Here is a 21,806-nt window from a genome sequence, read left to right on the forward strand (position 1 = left end):
TTTTATCCGTAAAATTGATGCATTGAACTCAATGTAATTATTTAGCGTCTCGTAATTATGTAGTGTCTCCATAAAAAAAGACAGGTAGACAGATGTAACTCGGGAAGCGACATACCCAGAGCGAATATTTCAGGCGGACAGCGAACAAACGCGGCATTTCCTCAAAAGCGATCTATGCATCAGGCTGAAATAAAAAAAAATAAAGACGCAACTGCCCCGCACGCAGAACTGCAGATAAGCGGCGTGAATGTTCAGCCAGGTACAATTCAGCGCATTTGTCTTCCCCAGTGGCGCAATTGGTTAGCGCACGGTACTTATACGACAGTTCTCGTGAGCTATGCCGGGGTTGTGAGTTCGAGCCTCACCTGGGGAACGCCTTTCTTTTTAATTTATTTATGAGGTTATATACTCAAAGCGGGGGACTCGTAACACTAACTTTTCACAGCTGACCGCCGGTCGGAATACAACGTGACGAGTGACTGAAGCTCTATTGGAGGGTCGAGATAAGCGTTCGCCGTTACATCTGTATCTCTGATAGCTTATCGCGGGGAAGAGGTACCGGCGTTATAGAAGTAGTGTCCGAATGCGTGCACTCCGGTTGAGCTCAACCTTTCTATACGAGTGGGAGAGCTGCACCACTATATAGACAGAAAAGGCTGCACCCTAGACTGATGCCGCTACTGGTCGCCCATATACCATCAGGGCTGGAATGCTGGACACATGACACCAATATCGGGCACGCATGTCTGAAACATATGCCGCACGATGCCTGGGGCGCATGCTGCCCCGCTATTGGCAGCAGAAAATCACGTGATCTACTGCGCGCGTCGGCTACTTTTTCTTTGTTTTTGTTTCCTTTCAAGCAAGATGGTGGCGCTCACGCACCGATGGCCAATTTGTTCATGCAGCGCCTGGTTTATGCCCCGCCGCGGGCGCACTCTTGCAGGCATAGGCGTGATCACAAGGGGGGGGGGGGTGCGAGTGAGTCGCCCCCCCCCTAATTGTCGAAGCGGGACGCTAAGTTTGCCCAGTACCTTTTCGCAGTCGAACATGTACCGTCATTGTTTAAAGAGGCGGGTTACGGCCATGCAGGTTTTCGACGATAGGAACCTCTGATATTGCATTCTATATAAGAACTGCACGCCTCACATTTACCCCTGGAGAGCCGTGGACGAATGGCAGGCCCCTGTGAGGAGCACGCCATCGCTTCCCGCGTCCTTTTTGCACCAAACGCGAGACTTGTCTTTCGGACCTGATCAATATGGAGGAGTGGGTTGAGGGGAGGGGGGGGGGGGTTGCAGTTATTCTTAGCTCTCCCACCCCCTCCCCAATGGAAAAACTTGCGTACGCCTATCCATGCAACTCTGTGCGACAGCGACGAATGGGATCGAGAATATTTAGAAATTAATCTTATCTCTAGTTCAACATCTTTGCGATATAGTTTGCTTAGAAACATGAAAAATTCCGAGCTTCAGCTTGACAAAGTTCGGTTTGTAACACTGAATCGAACGTCGAAGCGTGAGCGCTTGTTCGGGGATAACTATTCCGGACATTGTCGAATTTCTCCATATTGTGTGACATATAATGAAAGCATTTTGATACCAATCACACAGGCTACCGTAGCCGCAGAATCAACAGGAGTTGACAAGGTTGGCAACTTCCACTGTGGTGTCGAATTGTAACGTCAAAAATGATGCCTCTGGTCGTTTAAAATGTCGTCCCTCTTGGTGCCCCTGGCGGCAGGTGTCGGCGTACGCAGCGCACTCTGGCCGGTGATAGGTGCATATCAGTGTGCGTTTATCTTGTCCATTCCTAATCGTGTATGTATAGAGGAAAGAATGAACGAATGGTGAGAGTGATAAATAATGTACAAAAAAGCTCCGATTGCTATTGCATTTAGCAGCTCACCGCCTTGAGCGCGGATGCAGCCTTTGCTTTATAGCGACAAATACGGGTAGCAGCAGAACAGTAGCAAAGCCAGAAACTTTTTCGGTGTGGGTTGAGTTGAACCACGCTTAATCGATGTTCGTGCGTGCGTTTGCATGTATGCGTCTGTATATAAATTAGTATTTTTTTTTATTTTTCAATGTTTCCTAGAGTTCTGATTAAATTGAATTTGGGTGCATTTTCGGACTAAATCTTGTATTTTCTGAATTTTCAGTTCCGTCGAACTTGTGTTAACTCGATTTTAGGTCAGTTTTCGGACTAAATGGTAAGCTTTTGGCAAATCTTTGATTTTTTTGCGATTTTTCAGTTTCGTCAAACTTGGATAAAGTTGATCTTGGATCAATTTTCGGAACAAATAGTAAGCCTTTGGAAATCATGTATTTTGCAATTTTTCGAAGTTTCGTCGAACTTCGGTTAAATCGATTTTAGGTAAATTTTCGGACTAAATGGTAAGCCTATATCTTTTGGAAATCTTGTGTTTTTCGATTTTTCAAACTTTCGTCGAACTTGGATGAAATCAATTTCGGGTCAATTTTTCAGACTAAATCGTAAGCCGGGGTCTCAAACGAGCGGCCCACGGACTTTTTATTAGCGGCCCGCAGTTTGTCGAACTTGGACATTTAATAAAACAGAACGAAAGATTCCAAACGCTTTCCTAACTCACATGTTTCGTCAAGCAGAATAAAATTAATTGGTATACGTGAACTTCTCTCCTCAGGGATAGACATGGGAAAACTAGCACATTTAAGTTTTGGAATATTTCCTCCTGTGTCATTAAAATTAGGCATGGGTGCATTTACATGATTGGCCGTAAGTCTATAGCCTCGAAAAGTCTATCATATATTAGTTTGGAAGGTTTCGTTCCATTTTAAGAAATGACGGTGTGGGTACATTTCCCTCATCTGGGAAATAGCCTTCGTGACGTAAGCATACTTCGGTTTGGAGATATTTTGACCTGTTTGGACAAAACTGGGTACTGGTGCTGTTATAATACCTATAGCTATAGCCTATGTAATTAGGAAAGCTATATAGCATCAGGGGCGTAGCCAGAAATTTTTTTCGGGGGGGGGGGGGGTTCAACCATACTTTATGTATGTTCGTGCGTGCGTTTGTATGTGTGCGTGCCTATATACGCAAGCAAAATTGAAAAATTTCGGGGGGGGGGGTTTGAACCCTCCCCCAACCCCCCCCCCCCCCCCCTGGCTACGCCCCTGTATAGCATACATCGCTTTCGAAGCGTTTCATTCCGCTTTCGTAATACCAGGTAAAATAGGACTAGAGTTGTCTAGGTCCGTAAAATCGGGTTGTTGGACAAAATACATTTATGTAGTGTCTCGTAATAATCTAGTGCACTCTATAAATAAAGTCAAGTACCTATATTTAACTCGGCAAGCGACTCGCTCGGAACAAGCAGCCAAATTGGCCAAATTATGCTAGTTCCTGCTGAAGCATTCGCAGCTGCTACGTTGCGAATGTTTCATGCGGACAGTGAACACACGTGGCATTTATCAGCAAACTACCTATACATCCGGCTAAAATATAAAAAAGACGCCAAGGGGACAACATCCACACAGGTAGAGCTGCAGATAAGCGGTGTGTAAGTGCCACGGACCGCAGCCGTCCTCCCCAGTGGCGCAATTGGTTAGCGCACGGTACTTATACGACAGTTCTCGTGAGCTATGCCGGGGTTGTGAGTTCGAGCCTCACCTGGGGAACGCCTTTTTTTATATATTTTTTAGATTTATTTATGAGGTTGGTCACAGTTGGCCGCCTGTTGGAACACAGCGTGGCGAGCGACTGAAGCACCATGGGAGGGTCGCGATACGCGTTCGCCGTGTCTAGTGCATCTCTGATATCTTATCGCGGGGAAGAGGTGTCAGCGATATGGAAGTAGTGCCTAAGTTCACGTTCACTCGTGCAACTAACTCTACTTTACTTATACCCAGCACCTCCACCACTTATGAGGAACCGCTTTATTCGAGTCGAGCTCGAGCTGTTCTACAATGATGATGATATATACAGATGAGGAAGTTTCACGAATGACGATGATATGTCGAGATGACAAAGAAGAGTCACTGATTTGCTGCGCTCACAATATTAAAAATTCCAAGCTTCCGCGTGATAAACTTCCGTTTGAATCTGCCGGGCCCACGTCAGGGCTGTATCATCAGCTGGCATCAGCCCTGATGTGAGCCCGCAGATCTTTTTCTGTTCCCAGATCTCAAGAGAAACCACAAATGTGTCCGTTTCAACGCTGTTCCTGCCATCCAGAGCGCTGTCACAGAATCTCTCAGGTGACGGCAGCTGACTTTCAAGGAGCCTTTAAAGCGTCGGAATCGGCTTGTACTCGGCGCATCGACGCCAAAGGAAATATATATATTGATGAATTGAAATAATATGTACAGATTGGACGAATAATTTTTGTTTACTAGACCCGGCCTCATCACTTTACGGACAGACCCTGTATACAGGGCGCCACGTGATCGATCAGCGATGGTTGTCCTCCATATATACTTCGTCCTTTCTTGGTCGTTGAGGTTATTGCTGTAGCAATGAGAACTTTCTTCAGAAACATTACCGCACTTGTGTTTACTGCGTAGAAACGATTATCAGTGATGTCGGGCTCGGTAGAAATAGTTGAGCTCTGTACACGTCGGTACTATTGGTCTGTTGCTATTCTTCGCTGTTCCAAGTGAACCACTGCACTGTTGAATGAGGCACAGTAACTAGCACCTGAATACCTGAGCGAAAAATGAGAGAAAACCGCGGATTTTCAAAATAGTGGTCTCTAATTTCTGTGTGCGTATTTTTCTTACATTGTCCTTTTCGAAAGAATGGCGCGTTGGATTCCGGGGTTCTACGTGAGGCTAAAGGTAGTCAAAAAAGGAGGCTGCGCGCAGCGGCCGCGTTATAAGGGCACAGGATGGGCCATGCGCATCGCTAGTGCGCACCCCGTGGCACTTTCAAGCAAGACGGAGGGGGGTGCCATTCCCACAACGTGTGTACGTCGCATTTTCTGATGAAATACGTAGTGGAAAGTGAGCGCTCGTCCTGTTTTCATGCGTCTCATCTTGTCCTTAGAAAGGCAGAAGTTCAGGGGAAATACTGAAGCTTGAAAAGCTGAAACATTCGTGAACACGGGCTGTTGCTGGAGCCGACGTTTCGACACGCCGACTTGTCTTCAAGGCTACAAATGCCTTTTCAAAGGGCAGCCTTCAAGAAGACAAGTATGCTTCTCGAAACGTCGGCTGCAGTGGCACTCCGTGTTCACGAATTTTTCGTCTCTTCATCTAGTCTTTGTTTGTCGGCGCTGCAGAATTAAGTAATGAAACCAAAATATTTATTTAAGTGATACTTGTACTGAGGCTTGGACTCGCAATCCTAGCATTACCCGCAGCGGTGGTCTAGTGGATATGGTGCTCAACAACTAACCGCAGGTCGCGGGATCGAATTCCGGCCACAGCGGCTGCGTTTTGACGGAAGCAAAATGCTAGAGGCCCGTATGAAAAATGAAAATAGCGCGAAAAAACGTCGGTCGAGACGAAGAAAGCTACAGGACAAGCGAATACTAACAACTGAACTTCTATTAGAAAGTTCAGTTGCTGAGATTTAGGAGCACGTTAGAGAATCTTATGCAGGTGGTAGAAATTTCTGGAGCCGTCAACTACGATGTCTCTCATAATCAGCGAGGGCCCGAGGGCCGTCAGGTTTAACCTAATGGTTCCCGAGTGGGTCTAGCCAGTTGACGTACAGTCTACTCGTCTCTATTGCGGACCCAACAAAGTTGTTTCAGTCACTCACTCTCATAATCAGGTTGTGGCCTTGGAATGTAAAGACCAACAATTATTATTAGCCCTAGCATTAAATTATATGGTAATCGGTAGCAATAACGTACAGGCCAACTTGTAAGCACTCTTCGTTGTGCCGATCCAGTAGCCAAGGGGCTAACGTGTTTAGCTCGTAACTGAAAGGGCGGTGGTTCGAATCACAATGCGGGTGTCACTACCATGAAGGTAATGATGTAACATTCGAATTCTTAATTATTAAATCTTGTAAACTTTCTCACATTTGGATGAGACTGATAGCATGAGCGTTGTTGACTAGCAACTTCACCGCAGCGGTGGCGAAACGCTTCGGCGTCAGCTTCCAATTCGGGACGTACCGGGCTCGATCCCCAGTGGTTTCCAATAGGTGCAAGCGGCCGCGCTTCGGGATGTGGTGCTGTGCAGCGGTACGAAGCTTCATTTCCTTGGAGGGCTCCTCAATGGCTGCACGGGATAAGTGGCCATGTCCCGTACGTGCAGTGAACCAGGGATCCTCTTTTTTTACTCTTAAAAATTCAGGTTGAAAAAAAAATTAAGACCACTGCTCGACCTTTCACTGCTTTGAAGACTAGTTCAGTACATTATTGCAGCCAATGTTCACACATCCAACGGTGGTCTTGTCAGTGGGAGCCTCGATACATTCGCGATTACATCATTATATATTCAGCATTACCGGTAGTGCGATTCGAACCACCAGGCTTTCGAGTACGAACTCTGCCTCAGCCACGGTAACAACACCACTATGTGCCTTTGCTTTCTTTTTTTTTCAGTGATGCCGCCAGCGGCATTCGAATCACCGTCCCTTTGGTTCCGAGCTGAACGCTTTACCCTCTCGGCTGCAACAACAGCATGGGAAATAGTGGTTAGAAGTTGGTTCGCACATTATTGTAACACATACGTAAGAATTAAATGCTGGGGTAGTGTCTCCAAGCCTGGGTAACTGTCTTCACAGATAAATTCTGGTGTCACTTGTAGACGGAGACGTAAGGCTACAGCCTCCAGAAATACGTAAATTCTACATTTTTCAATATTTAATCGTATTTTGATGCAATAGATTTTGTGTGGATTTTTACGGGAACAGTAAGCCTGCAGCCTTTCGAAATCTGGAATTCAAGAAAGTTAAGTCGCATATTGATGAAATCGTTTATGCCCTCGCAGAATGAATCTTGTTTCCCGGCGAAGAAATTCTGCAGCGCTAACGAACGAGTACTAGACACGACACATGAAAACATGACGAGCGCTGATTTTCAACTGAATGTTTCGTCAGTAAATTGGACATGTTGCGGTAGCCACGCCCTCGCCGGCTGGATAGCGCCACATGATGCGCAATAGCGATGCGCGTGGCCCATCCTATGCCCTTATAAGGTGGCCGCTTCCTTCCTTTTACTGCCTTTAGCTGCACGTAGAAACCCGAAATCCAATGGAGTATTCTTTCAAAAAAGGCAATGCAAGAAAATACGCAAGCATAAATTATAGACTACTCTTTTAAGATTCCACCGTTTTCTCCCATTTCCAGCTCAGGTATTCAGGTGCAAGTTACTGTGCCTCACCAGTGCAGTGCTTCACTTGGGACAACAAAGAATAGCAACAGACCAATAGCACTGACATGCGGTCATACTGCGCGCTTGCCTATCAAGTGGACTATCAAGTGTGTCCGACATTCCAGACCTGATGACACATGGGCGACCAGGAGCGGCATCAGTGTAGGGTGCAGTCTTTGCGGTCTAGTGGTGCAGCTCCCCCAATTGTATGGACAAGCTGTGTCAACCGGAGTACGTGAACTTAGACACTACTTCCATATCGCCAACGCTTCTTCCTCGTGATAAGCTATCAGAGATACAAATGCCACGGCGGACTCTTATCCCGACCCTCCCATGGTGCTTGAGTTGCTCACCAATATACTGTGTTCCGTCCTGCGGCCAACTGGGAAAAATTAGTGTTACGAGTCGACAGCTTTCAGTATATAACATCATAACCGAATTTAAAAAGTAATAAAAAAATGCGTTCCCCAGGTGAGGCTCGAACTCACAACCCCGGCATAGCTCACGAGGACTGTCGTATAAGTACCGTGCGCTAACCAATTGCGCCACTGGGGAAGACAGCTGCGCTCCATCGTACATACGCACCGCTTATCTGCAGCTATACTTGCGTGGACGTTGTGGCCGTGGTTTCTCTTTTTACATGTTAGCCTGGTGTACAGGTAGCTTACCGATAAATTCCACGTGTGTTCACTGTCCGCATTGAACATTCGCAGCCTAGTAGCTGCGAATGCTTCGACGGAAAGCATAATTTGACTGCCAGCTCTGAGACAGTAGCTGAAAGATTTCAAACTGTCTGCTTGTCTTTATTTATAGTCACTGAATATTTATTAGACAATAAATAATTACATTTGTCCAACAATTCGATTTTACAGACCGAAACAACTCTGGTCGTTTCCTACGTTGATTTCCAATTGCGGAGTCGGAGCAAGCATTTCTGCTCCCTTTGGAGCAAGTGTGGTCTAATGGCAAAGTGAGGGCGGGAGTCAAGCGTTCCAATGGGATAGTCGGAGTGGATTAAGAGCGGCAGTCACTCCATGGAGCAGGAAAAGTTGCTCCGCCAAAATCGGCGCAGTCGACCGGAACTTGGCGTGACGTACTTCCTTTAACACGTTTGCCTTCTTGGGGGCGCTGCCGCTGTCGCGTGTTTTGACAGTAATGGTGGACGACATGGGCTTCTGGTAGAGTGTACTACTTCTGGGCAAATCGTGCGGCATTGCTTCCGCTGATCGATAGCGACAGCTCCGAGTCAGAAAACTGCAGCTCCTGCACGAGCGATTCATCTGATAGTGAGGCTGAAACTGCCGCGTCCGAGCAGAAATTCGACAGCGGAATGAGCAGAATGGAATAACTACACGCAAGGTATTCTGGGCAACTCAAGCTCTTCCGCTTCCTCCTTGCTCCCATGCTTGCTCCGGCGGCGCGGATTGTTTTCCAATCGCGGATTTGGAGGCGTTGCTCTACGCCATAGTCGAGTGCTCGCCCGCAGAGTCCATCGGCTGTTCCGACTCTCCCATTGTAATTCAACGTTAATATTATAAAAGTGCGATGAAACCTTCCGAAAGCGATAGTATGCTAGCTTTCCTAATGATATAAGGTAGGTTTGTTTTTATTTTTATTTTTTTAATTTCGAAAGCGACAATTAAATATATAAATCGAGGCCGGTTTCCGCGATATACCCAACAGTACTCCATGGTTGGGCCCGCTGAGCCACGAATCATAGTTCGGTGGTCTTGTTGGATGAAGGCCCACTGTTTTCAGGTAACGCCGTCGTATCTGGTTCAGGCCAGGCATAATGAGTGCTTGATGGTAGGCACGGGCGCTTCAGCTATACAATATGGGCCCAAATGGTCTGTGGAGATGTGGCCAGGCATATGTGCCGCCTCTGCACGAAGTCTGCGCCACACCACCTCCCCCTGACTGTTCTAAGCTTCCTGGTGTGGCCTGGGAGGTCTGAACCACACGGTGAAATTAAATCTTGTTTGGTGAGGCGGAGAATCTCCTCGCGGTGGAAGAAATAATCCCAAGAATCACTTGGGAAAGATGCTTCCAGAGTGTGTGCAACTCACTGTGCTAAAGGTAATATAATAGCACCCATGCCCAGTATTGTTCAAACAGGACGAAATGCCTCAAAACCGAGCTATGCTGGCGTTGCGAAGGCTACATACTTACCCCCTGATGAAGGAAATGTACTCATACCCAATTTTATCAAAATGGGACGAAACTTTCCCAAAGTTAAATACGTTAGACCCTCCGAGGAGGCTATATAAACTTACGACTGATAATATGTAAATGTATCCATACCTAATTTACCGGCCCCGCCGCGTTGGTCTAGTGGTTATGGCGCTCGGCTGCTGACCCGAAGGTCGCGGGATCGAATCCCGGCTGCGGCGGCTGCATTTCGATGGAGGCGACAATGTTTGAGGCGCGTGTACTTAGATTTAGGTGCACGTTAAAGAACCCCAGGTGGTCGAAATTTCCGGAGCCTTCCACTACGGCGTCTCTCATAATCATATCGTGGTTTTGGGACGTTAAACCCCAGATATTATTATATTATTTACCGGGCGAAACATTCCTTAACCGAAATGTCCTCGCTTTCTCAAGTCTACCCCTGAGGAGGGAAAGTCCGCCTCGTGGAACAGTGGCTACGGTGCTCGGCTGCTGACCCGAAGGTCACGGGTTCGATCCCGGCCGCGGTGGTTGCATTTTGATGGAAGCGAAACGGTTGAGGCCCGTGTGCTGTGCGATATCAGCGCACGTTAAAGAACAGCAGACAGTCAAAATTTCCGGATCCTTCCACTACGGCGTCTCTCGTAATCACATCGTGGTTTTGGGACGTAAAACCCCAGATATTATTATTAATCCCTGAGGAGAGAAGTTCACTCATACCATTTCTTTTTATTCTGTTTGACGAAACATGCACGTTAGGAAATCTGTTGTAATGTTTCGTCCCGTGTTATTAAAAGTAGGCAATGGTAATGGTAAGCAATGGTAAGTCTGTAGCCTCGGGGAATCTTTTATTTTGGTTTCCCAAAGTTTATTCCCATTTTAAGAAAATAGGGCATGGGCTTGGTCCGTGCGCAGCGATGCTCAAGTATATTGAGAGAGGGAAAGCTTAGCATAAGCCTAGTACACCAAGGATGAGGGAAAGAGTAAAGCATAGTAAAGCAATGGAGTGTCACGGCAAGGAATGAGCGTGGCTAGGGTGAGGAAAAACCTTGCTTAGCTTTAATCCTGCTCTTAGCTTTAATCCTAGCTTCGCACAACTTCGGTGAGGCTACCCCTCCGCTCCGCTGGTCATTGTAATTGCGATAGCACAGACACGCCTAATTTTTTTGTGAGGCACCCCATGCGGTCACCATGTGTTAAAACATAACCGTGAAGCAAAAGTTGATGCATTTCAGAATCGGAGTCCAGATTTCAGTAATTCTGTAGATCAGTATCGATATTGTTTCTCTAAACCTGACGTAAAATCCCCTTGAGAAATGGCTCTTATGTGAGATCTGGGAAAGGCCTTCTTTAAGTGGCAACGTTAGTTGGCGTTTTGGTTAACCCCCCCCCCCGCCCCCCCACACACACACACATACAAACGCACCACGCTCCAACCTTACTCACTGTCCCGTCAAATCGGGAGAATTTCGCGACTGCGCGCCAGCTGAGGTGACTTTGACACCGCTCGTCTGTAGCCTTAGGAAGATATATCCTTTTTTTGGTGGCAGATTCCTTCGTCGCATTGTAATAAAATAGAGCGTGGCTGCAATTCAATCATAAGTAGCAAGTCTATAGCGTTGGGAAAACTAAGGACTGCCTCCTCGTTTTAAAGGAGGTACCATTAGCAATCAGAAATATATTCAACGTGCCCAAGCAACAAGCGTAGGGTACTGGGCCTGGTCTATAAAAAAAAGCACTAACGATAAACGTTGAAATAAAGACACCTTAAAGGACAAAATGCGAGCAAAGAAGGGAAATCTAAGGAAACTAAAAGTCAGGACAACGGCTAAAATGCACTAACTCAACACAAGAAATATAGAACAGCGATAATACAGGTCACGTACCACAAAGTTGAAGGTAAGCTTAAAGACAAAGAAAAACAGAAAGGAGGGGGGGATGCCTTGTACAAGGCGCGACACGTGAAATCAGCGCGAACCTTTGAAGACAACGACAGTGAGTTCTGAAAAACACCCAGATCAAAAAAAAAACGACATTATAAACATTTTGTATCCTGTGGACGGTCGAGTGTTGGACGAGGAAGGCAGGTACATGAAGAGTACTATAATAATAATAATAATAATAATAATAATAATAATAATAATAATAATAATAATAATAATAATAATAATAATAATAATAATAATAATAATAATAATAATAATAATAATCAACCAATGATTTATTTAACGTGCCCGGGAACAACCGTAAGGTCTTTGTGCTGGCGCACGCAAAAAAAAACTATAAAAATAAACAATACAATACAGACAGTTTTCAGAAATAAAAAGAGCAAAAACACGTAGACAAAGAGAAATGAACACAAAAGGGGAGGAGTAAAATAAGACAACACGAGAAATATTGACGGGGCATAAAAAATTAGATTGCATATATACAACTATGTGGAAAGACTGAGAAGGGAAGACTTTGTACATTGTGCCACACTATGTCAAAACAGTGCAAAGCTCGGATAAAAACAATGATTGTGGGCTATGAAAAATGTCAAGATCAAGAAAGTTAAGATTATAAAGACTTTGTATTCTGTGAACGGTAGAGTGTTGGAAGAAGCAGGCGGGTACATGAAACGGTCTGTTCTCTCTGGTTAACTTACGCGGAATTCGAAAATTTACACAATTGAGAAGTACAGGGCAGGATATGATACCGTGGACTAGCTTGTAAAGAAATAAGAGATCAGAGCGATTTCGTCGGCAGTGAAGTGATGGCAGTGATAATAATTCAGCAGTACTTGAACGAGATCCAGAGTCATTTTTAGCAAAGCGATGGTTATATATGCTGAGGAATTTTTTCTGGACTCGTTCAATGGTGTTACCGCTGGATTGAGCAATGCCATTCCATATCACGGACGCATACTCAAGTTGCGGAAGACATATTGCCATGTACAATTTGTGTAGGGCCATGGGAGACCTGAATTCTCGAGATATTCTACAAACACATCCGAGAGAACGAAGGCCCCGCATAGCAGCACGCTTAACGTGAGAAGAAAAGTTTAACGCGCTGTCAACAACAACACCAAGATCACTGATTTCATAAACCTTGCATAACGGCACAGAATTGACAGAGTATTGAAATGACACGCTAGATGTTTTGCGAGTGATAGACATGAATTTTGTCTTCGAGGTATTCAGAGAAAGGTTATTACCGTCGCACCATTCGGAAAAAGAGCGCAAGTCTGACTGCAGCAAGCGACAGTCGTTAACTGAATGAATTTCCTTAAAAATCTTGATGTCATCGGCATACAAGAGGAAAGAAGAATTACGGATGGCAAAAGAAACATCATTAACGTAAATTAAAAATAGGAGTGGGCCTAATACCGACCCTTGAGGGACCCCACTAGTCACTTTATACAAAGAAGACGTTTGGCCATTTACGGCAACATAACAATATCTATTGAGCAGATAGCTCTGCAGGAGATTCACAACTGACGAGTCAACATCAAAGTGCGCAAGTTTAACCATAATCAGCGTGTGGCTGACTACGTCAAAAGCCTTGCTCAGGTCACAGTAAATTACGTCAACCTGTCCTCTCTGAGAAATAGGTGTGGAGATCTGTGTCATGAAACTAGCAAGATTTGTGGTAGTTGAGCGGCCAGCGAGAAAACCATGTTGATTAGGAATCAATGAGTTTTTCACACTAAAAGACAATATGTCGTGAAGAGCCAGCTCGAAGATCTTTGATGTGGCACATAGTAGAGAAATCGGGCGATAATTAGAAGCATCTGTTTTAGAGCCCGACTTAAATACTGGAAAAACACGAGCAGTTTTCCACATGCTTGGAAATGTGGAAGTGTCCAGGCAGTTATTAAATATCGTAGTTCGTACTGGGACAAATATACTACCATAAGCTTTTAGTATGGCGGAGGGGATGCCATCTGGCCCACATGATAAGGATGGTTTTAAGCGCTTAATGCATTCGCAGATAAGATTTTCATCCAGCGACAAAGCACTGGATGAGCTAACCGCCTTGGGCTGCTGTCTGATATCAGTGCTAGAGTCTGAGGCCTTATAAACGGATGAGAAATGCGTGGCAAAACAGTCAGCGACGGCATGCACTTCTACCCCATTTGAGTCCAGTAGTCTGAAGGACTCTCCGCTTTTGCCGGACCGTTTACGTACGTACTTCCAAAACTCAGCCGGCCTGTCAGAGGCGCTTTTTTCTAAGAATTCAATATACGAACTATGATCCCGTTTATATAGGCGTTTAGAGAGAGTTCGAAGGAAGCTGAACTCTTCCTTCCACTCGCTGGATGGAGAACATTTACATTTCCTGTGTGCGTGATCTTCATGCTTCAGTGCACTGATAAGTTCAGATGAGAACCAATGGGGATATTTACGTTGTTTAGGTGTATATTGGGGAATAAACTTACGCATGCTGCTCAGTACAAGCTCTGTAAACCGATCAACCTGCTCATAAACATTTGGTTTGTCAGTAACCTCTGACCACTCAACGGTAGACAAGTGATGATAGAGGCCTGTGTAATCACCTCGCTTGAAGGCAAATCTCGGAGATTTGTTTACGTAACTGCTGAAGCTCGTTGTTTCGGCTGATGCGGATAATCTTACGTTAAGTGGTGGGTGGAATTTGTCCGGACGTACAAGAGAGATGTCGGAGCGGGAAACTTCAAGGGGTTGATCGTTTGACACACACAGGTCTAAGACGTTGCCACTGGAATTGACGACTGAGTTATGTTGCAGTAGGGAATTAAACGCCAGAAAGTCCAAGAGCAGGCTGCACTTTTTCTCTATGAAATGATTGTAATGAGAAAAATAAGCGTGCTCCAGTCAATTCCAGGTGCATTGAAATCCCCAAGAACAATAATTCTGTGCCCACTATGAGAAGATACCACAAGTTCAATGGAAGACATGACATCATGAAACGAGGCAGGGGACATGTTGGGTGGTAAATAGAAACATCCAATCAACAATTTTTCACTGCGCTCAAGGTTGGTTTCTAGCCAAATGGATTCTTCGATAGTTTCTAGGTCTTTCCGTCTAACGGATTTCAGTGAATTGTCAATGGCAATCAGCACGCCACCGCCTTTCTGCTTGGTTTCACTGAAATCTCGGTCACTGCGGAAGGTGGTGTAGGTCGGGGGAAAAAGTCAGATGAGGGAATTTCAGCGCCTAGCCAGGTTTCAGAAATAGCAATAATAGGAAAAGAAGACGAAAGAACATTAGAGAAAAACTCTCGTGTCTTAGTACGTAGACCACGAGCATTTTGGTAGAATATGTCTACGTTACACGGCACTTTCGGTTCCAGTCACTTGCTCAGAGGGATGAAGCATGTCATCGCGCAGCTCCCCACGAAATGGCTTGAAGAGGCATCCGAGGAGCCACATCGAAGGGTCATTCAGGCGTTGTAGTGTTTCCTTGTCGACTTCGATGTAGAACGAAGAATAGGACTGAAATTTGGTTTGAAGTCGCCGGCAGGAGATGGGAGACAGATCGAATGAAGCAATATGTTTTTTTGATGTCAGCAACAGTGGTGTCCGGGCTCAGCTTCGTAACAAAAATGGCCTTTGGCCGTTGTGGCCGTTGTGGCCGCTGAGCTACAGATATAGTGGATGTCTTCAATGCTCCAAAAGAGGCGGGTTTCTTCTTTCTTTCCCCCTCAGTCACAGCTGCATAAGAGGCTGTCGCAGGCATCACACTGCCACGCTCGGACGTGTCTACGTCAGCTGGCGGCGAATTCGAAGATGAAAGAGTTTTGGAGAGAGGTGGTTCAGAGCAGGCAGCTTGCTCGGAAGTCACTGATCGCTCAACGGTCACATGCGCTGGGGGGATCACAGGTGCCTTCACTGCCACTCCGGCCGTGCGGCGCGTCAGCTCCTCACGCAGGAAGCGGACCTCTGCACGAAGGGAGGCGACCACGCGGGCTTGTTGTTCAACACCGCGGGAGTGATCCTTACGGAGGTGCTCGTTGTCTTTGCGTAGTTGGGATACCTCGTCGCTGAGGAACGAGATTCCCTCCAAAGCGTCGAGGAGAAGGCGGCGCAGCCCGGCGAGATCGCCATCCGGAGGGGTGTACGTGGAGAGGGAACCGGTTTGAGAGCTGCAATGCTCATCGATGCACGCCGCCGAGTTGTCAATAATAATCAATCAATCACTCATTTATTTAACGTGCCCAGGAACAACCGTGACGTCTTTGTGCAGGCGCACGCAAAAAAATCAATAAAAATAAACAATACAATACAGACAGTCTTCAGAAATAAAAAGCGCAAAAACACGTAGACAAAGAGAAATGAACACAAAAGGGGAGGAGTAAAATAAGACAATATAAGAAATATTGAAGGGGAATAAAAAATTACATTGCACATATACAACTATGCGGAAAGACAGAGAAGGGAAGACTTTGTACATTGTGCCATACTATGTCAAAAGAGTGCAAAGCTCGGATAAAAACAATGATTGTGGATTATGAAAAACGTCAAGATGAAGAAAGTTAATATTATAAAGACTTTGTATTCTGTGAACGGTAGAGTGTTGGAAGAAGCAGGCGGGTACATGAAACGGTCTGTTCTCTCTGGTTAACTTACGCGGAATTCGAAAATTAACACAATTGAGAAGTACAGGGCGGGATATGATACCGTGGACTAGCTTGTAGAGAAATAAGAGATCAGAACGATTTCGTCGGCAGTGAAGTGATGGCAGTGATAATGACTCAGCAGTATTTGAACGAGATCCAGGGTCATTTTTAGCAAAGCGATGGTTATTTATGCTGAGGAATTTTTTCTGGGCTCGTTCAATGGTGTTACCGCTGGATTGAGCAATGCCATTCCATATCACGGACGCATACTCAAGTTGCGGAAGACATATTGCCGTGTACAATTTGTGTAGGGCCATGGGAGACCTGAATTCTCGAGATATTCTACAAACACATCCGAGAGAACGAAGGCCCCGCATAGCAGCACGCTTAACGTGAGAAGAAAAGTTTAACGCGCTGTCAACAACAACACCAAGATCACTGATTTCATAAACCTTGCATAACGGCACAGAATTGACAGAGTATTGAAATGACACGCTAGATGTTTTGCGAGTGATAGACATGAATTTTGTCTTCGAGGTATTCAGAGAAAGGTTATTACAGTCGCACCATTCGGAAAAAGAGCGCAAGTCTGACTGCAGCAAGCGACAGTCGTTAACTGAATGAATTCCCTTAAATATCTTGATGTCATCGGCATACAAGAGGAAAGAAGAATTACGAATGGCAAAAGAAACATCATTAACGTAAATTAAAAATAGGAGTGGGCCTAATACCGACCCTTGAGGGACCCCACTAGTCACTTTATACAAAGAAGAGGTTTGGCCATTTACGGCAACATAACAAGATCTATTGAGCAGATAGCTGTGCAAGAGATTCACAATCGACAAGTCAACGTCAAAGTTCGCAAGTTTAACCATAATCAGTGTGTGGCTGACTACGTCAAAAGCCTTGCTCAGGTCACAGTAGATTACGTCAACCTGTCCTCTCTGAGAAATAGGTGTGGAGATCTGCGTCATGAAACTAGCAAGATTTGTGGTAGTTGAGCGGCCAGCAAGAAAACCATGTTGATTTGGAATCAATGAGTTTTTCACACTAAAAGACAATATGTCGTGAAGAGCCAGCTCGAAGATCTTTGATGTGGCACATAGTAGAGCAATCGGGCGATAATTAGAAACATCTGTCTTAGAGCCCGACTTAAATACTGGGAAAACACGAGCAGTTTTCCACATGCTCGGAAATGTGGAAGTGTCCAGGCAGTTATTAAATATCGTAGTCAGTACTGGGACAAATATACTACCATAAGCTTTTTAGTATGGCGGAGGGGATGCCATCTGGGCCACATGATAATGATGGTTTTAACGCCTAATGCATTCGCTGATAAGATTTTCATCCAGCGACAAAGCACTGGATGAGCTAACTGCCTTGGGCTGTTGTCTGATATCAGTGCTGGAGTCTGAGGCCTTATAAACGGATGAGAAATGTGCGGCAAAACAGTCAGCGACGGCATGCACTTCTACCCCATTTGAGTTTAGTAGTCTGAAGGACTCTCCGCTTTTGCTGGACCGTTTACGTACATACTTCCAAAACTCAGCCGACCTGTCAGAGGCGCTTTTTTCTAAGAATTCAATGTACGAACTATGATCCCGTTTATATAGGCGTTTAGAGAGAGTTCGAAAAAAGCCGAACTCTTCCTTCCACTCGCTGGATGGAGAACATTTAGATTTCCTGTGTGCGTGATCTTTATGCTTCAGTGCACTTATAAGATCAGATGAGAACCAGTGGGGATATTTAGGTTGTTTAGGTGTATACTGGGGAATAAAATTAAGCATGCTGCTCAGTACAAGCTCCGTAAACCGATCAACCTGGTCATCAACATTAGGTTTGTCAGTAACCTGTGACCACTCAACGGTGGACAAGTGATGATAGAGGCCTGTGTAATCACCTCGCTTGAACGCAAATCTTGGAGATTTGTTTACGTAACTGCTGTAGCTCGTTGTTTCGGCTGATGCAGATAATCTTACGTAAGTGGTGGGTGGAATTTGTCCGGACGTACAAGAGAGATGTTGGAGCGGGAAACTTCAAGGGGTTGATCGTTTGACACACACAGGTCTAAGACGTTGCCACTGGAATTGACGACTGAATTATGTTGCACTAGAGGATTAAACGCCAGAAAGTCCAAGAGCAGGCTGCACTTTTTCTCTGTGAAATGATTGTAATGAGAAAAGGTAAGCGTGCTCCAGTCAATTCCAGGTGCATTGAAATCCCCAAGAACAATAATTCTGTGCCCACTATGAGAAGATATCACAAGTTCAATAGAAGACATGACATCGTGAAACGAGGCAGGGGAAATGCTGGGCGGTAAATAGAAGCATCCAATCAACAATTTTTCACGGCGCTCAAGGTTGATTTCTAGCCAGATCGATTCTTCGATAGTTTCTAGGTCTTTCCGTCTAACGGATTTCAGTGAATTGTCAATGGCAATCAGCACGCCACCGCCTTTCTGTTATAATAATAATAATAATAATAATAATAATAATAATAATAATAATAATAATAATAATAATAATAATAATAATAATAATAATAATAATAATAATAACAATAATAATCTATTCACTCGATGACATAGTGCGGGAAATATCTGCTTTTGATAATAAGGTAATTTTGATAATAAGTTAATAAGATTTTGATAATAAGATAATAGGGTAACTGCTTTTGTGCCACAAAAAAAACGAATTAACGAACTAACATTTTTAACCGGCTCCTCACCAGCCTCTGAAAATACGAAAAACGAACGCAATATTCTCTCCTGACGTTCCTCGTCTGTCTGGCGCACATCGTGACGCAGAACAGTGATTCCCGTGACGTATATATAGTACATACTCCCGACTGGTCCATACGCGCGAAATATCATATGTGAATTGTCTCCTGCACTGCTTTGCCATGCAGCCGCCCATCCGTTCGTCCTTGCCTCGAATGGCTATTGCGCGCGATCAACTGATTTCACTTATTTTCTGTGTTTGCGAATGCGCAAACGGAGGCAACAGCGTGTAGCAGACAAGCGCGAAATCTTGATAGACTCAACGCTTAGTGCTGGCATGGTACACCTGCTTTTAAGAAATAAGTGGCGAGGGGAAGTCACGGCCTGTAGGAAGGGTAGCAAAGGCGAGGAGGAAACCACTCCCTCGTCTTTGAGCGAGGGGTGGTTTAGGAGCCGTTTAGGAAAGGACGATCGGTGTACGAGAATCGGACCTTGAGTCTTGTTTAAAAAACGACGAGAATTCCCTTAGTCGGTAGAATCGAACTTATGTTATTCAGTGTCTCTAATACTCCAGTGTCTCCATAAATAAAGACACGTAGAGATATGTAACTCGCGAAGCGACCTGCTCGGAGCGAATATTTCAGGCAGACAACGAACAAACGCGGAACTTCCTCAAAAGCGATCTAGACATCACACTGAAATAATAAAAAAAAGAAATAAGGACGCAACTGCCACGCACATAGAACAGCAGATAAGCGGCGCGAATGTACAGCCAGCTACAGCTATGCACGTATGTCTTCCCCAGTGGCGCAATTGGTTAGCGCACGGTACTTATACGACAGTTCTCGTGAGCTATGCCGGGGTTGTGAGTTCGAGCCTCACCTGGGGAATGTATTTTTTATTATTTTTAAATTTAATTCTGAATTTATATGCTCTAAGCTGTCGACTATTAACACTAACTTTTCACATTTGGCTGCTGGTCGGAACGCAGTATATACTGGCGAGCAACTGAAGCACCATGGGAGGGTCGCGATAAGAGTTCGCCGTGGCATCTGTATCTCTGATAGCTTATCACGAGGAAGAGGTGTGGGCGATGTAACAGTAGTGTCCATGAGTCCACTTGAAAGAACGCAATTCTCATATCTCACATCTGGATCATTATTGAAGGGGATTTGGGGCGACAATTTGAGAAAAATGTAATAATAATAATAATAATAATAATAATAATAATAATAATAATAATAATAATAATAATAATAATAATAATAGCTGTTGGGGTTTTACGTCATAAAACCACGACATGATTATGAAGGACGCCGTAGTGGAGAGCTGGAAATTTCGACCACCTGGGGTTCTTTAACGGGCACCTAAGTTCTGAATTATGTAGATGGACCTCGCATTATGTACACTGATCTTTTCGTGCCTCACGTAAAAAAGAAAGTGCCTTAGACCAGTGCCGCGATAGGCGAGTAAATAATGCGAGTAGAATTGAGCAAGTTCAGAAACATTTATTCCTCGTAAAGCCGCGCGCCGCGTGTTTGACACCCCTGTTTTAAATCTACCGGGTAAATATTACGTGGTAAGAGCTGCTAAAGACTGGAACGTTTAATTGGTGCCTATGATTCCAGATAGAGCTTACACATAGGTTTCTAACTGTCGCGTCCCGCAATCTTTTTTTCTTTTTCCCTGGAGAATGTACGTGCTCGTTCGTCGTGCGCATAGACCGTGTATGCATCATGTGCATACAACATACGTACATCGTGCGCATACAGTTTATGTATATACAGCTAACACAGAGTAGTGTACCTGACTGCTGAAGGTGTCGTATGCAGTAACTCTATCTTAGCTTAGTGTCTCTATACATGCCACCGCAGGTAGCAGTGTTGCGAGTAACTTTCCCTTGCGCCGCTATTCGGCGAGTGCCGTCACGTGGGGCAAAATGACGTCAAATGTTCAACAGGGAATATTCATAATGTTTGGTGTTCCGGCAACACCGGGCGCTTCCGCCATTTTTTGTTCGGCGCCGTCGCGGAATCGTCTACTAGCGTCTCCATTAGGAGGAGCCACGGAGAGGCTGAGCCGCAGCCGTTGGCGAAGCTTTCGGACCAAAAAAAATGCGGCTGTTTCTTCAAATGGTCGGCGGACTTCACTGTGCGGCCACAAATCATCAAGAACTCAATAGTGGTGCTCTGTGCGCTTAAAAACTCATCCGGACGGCAGCTGCAAAAGGCGCACCGCTTCGCAAAGCCGAACTGATGTTCTCTATGACGTGGGCTTCCGATCTGAGGGCGGCGTTCAGGAAAAGTGTTCGTTGCAGAGGGGATGTACTTGTCAAACATGTAACGTAACCTTGAAATGTAATACATCTGCATTTATTTCCCACTGCGATTATAAACTCGCCTCAGATACAGAAATGACGTTGCTTCTGTGCGACTTGGGCAACGCTGTGCTGCTTTTCTCGCTCATTTCTTTAGCCACAGCATCTCTGCACCCTTCGCAATAGCGTTTGTCATAGGTTTTTCGAAATAAACAAGGCATGGACATGTGCATGAGCGGTGCGTCGTAAACCAAGCAAAAAAAAAAGTCATAGTTTCACCCCAAGAGGGAATCAATGAATGCGATAGCAACACATTGTAATGGATCCGATCTTTTGGATCCGATCTCGCTTAACTCTAGAAAACGCTGGAGTAAGAGAATACGCCGCTCCAGGGAGAGATGCTCTTTCCGCGCAGTCGCGTTGACACAGTCGCCTTGATGGACCGGCTCGTTTGATCTCTGCTTCAGCCGCGTTCGTAGCCCCCACTCACGCGCTTTTAACCGTGGTAGAACATACGATGCGCGGGGGATGTTATCAATTTGGACTTTATACGGGACATGACGGCGACGGCAAAACCCCGTCAGGAGTGTCTATATAATCGCTATCACAATAATAATGATCACGCGTTTCAACTGTATACAAAAAACGCCAGGCCTGCGCTGAAACCGCAGCACAGTCACAGCGAAAGCTGAGAGAGCGGCGTTTCTAGAGCC

General features: G+C 45.2%; 4 non-coding genes across 4 annotated transcripts; 3 read left to right on the forward strand and 1 right to left on the reverse strand.

Moving 5' to 3' along the window:
- The first annotated feature begins 281 nt into the window (after window positions 1–281).
- Window positions 282–373, forward strand: Trnai-uau (transfer RNA isoleucine (anticodon UAU)). The gene is given in 2 exon segments: window positions 282–319; window positions 338–373. It is a non-coding gene; the product is annotated as a tRNA-Ile (tRNA).
- A 3,197-nt stretch (window positions 374–3,570) lies between these two features.
- On the forward strand, window positions 3,571–3,662 carry Trnai-uau (transfer RNA isoleucine (anticodon UAU)). Its single transcript is given in 2 exon segments — window positions 3,571–3,608; window positions 3,627–3,662. It is a non-coding gene; the product is annotated as a tRNA-Ile (tRNA).
- Window positions 3,663–7,775: 4,113 nt separating this feature from the next.
- Window positions 7,776–7,867, reverse strand: Trnai-uau (transfer RNA isoleucine (anticodon UAU)). The gene is given in 2 exon segments: window positions 7,776–7,811; window positions 7,830–7,867. It is a non-coding gene; the product is annotated as a tRNA-Ile (tRNA).
- Window positions 7,868–19,574: 11,707 nt separating this feature from the next.
- On the forward strand, window positions 19,575–19,666 carry Trnai-uau (transfer RNA isoleucine (anticodon UAU)). Its single transcript is given in 2 exon segments — window positions 19,575–19,612; window positions 19,631–19,666. It is a non-coding gene; the product is annotated as a tRNA-Ile (tRNA).
- The last annotated feature ends 2,140 nt before the right edge of the window (window positions 19,667–21,806 follow it).

This window comes from Rhipicephalus sanguineus, chromosome 8, assembly GCF_013339695.2.
Source record: "Rhipicephalus sanguineus isolate Rsan-2018 chromosome 8, BIME_Rsan_1.4, whole genome shotgun sequence".
NCBI lineage: Eukaryota > Metazoa > Arthropoda > Arachnida > Ixodida > Ixodidae > Rhipicephalus > Rhipicephalus sanguineus.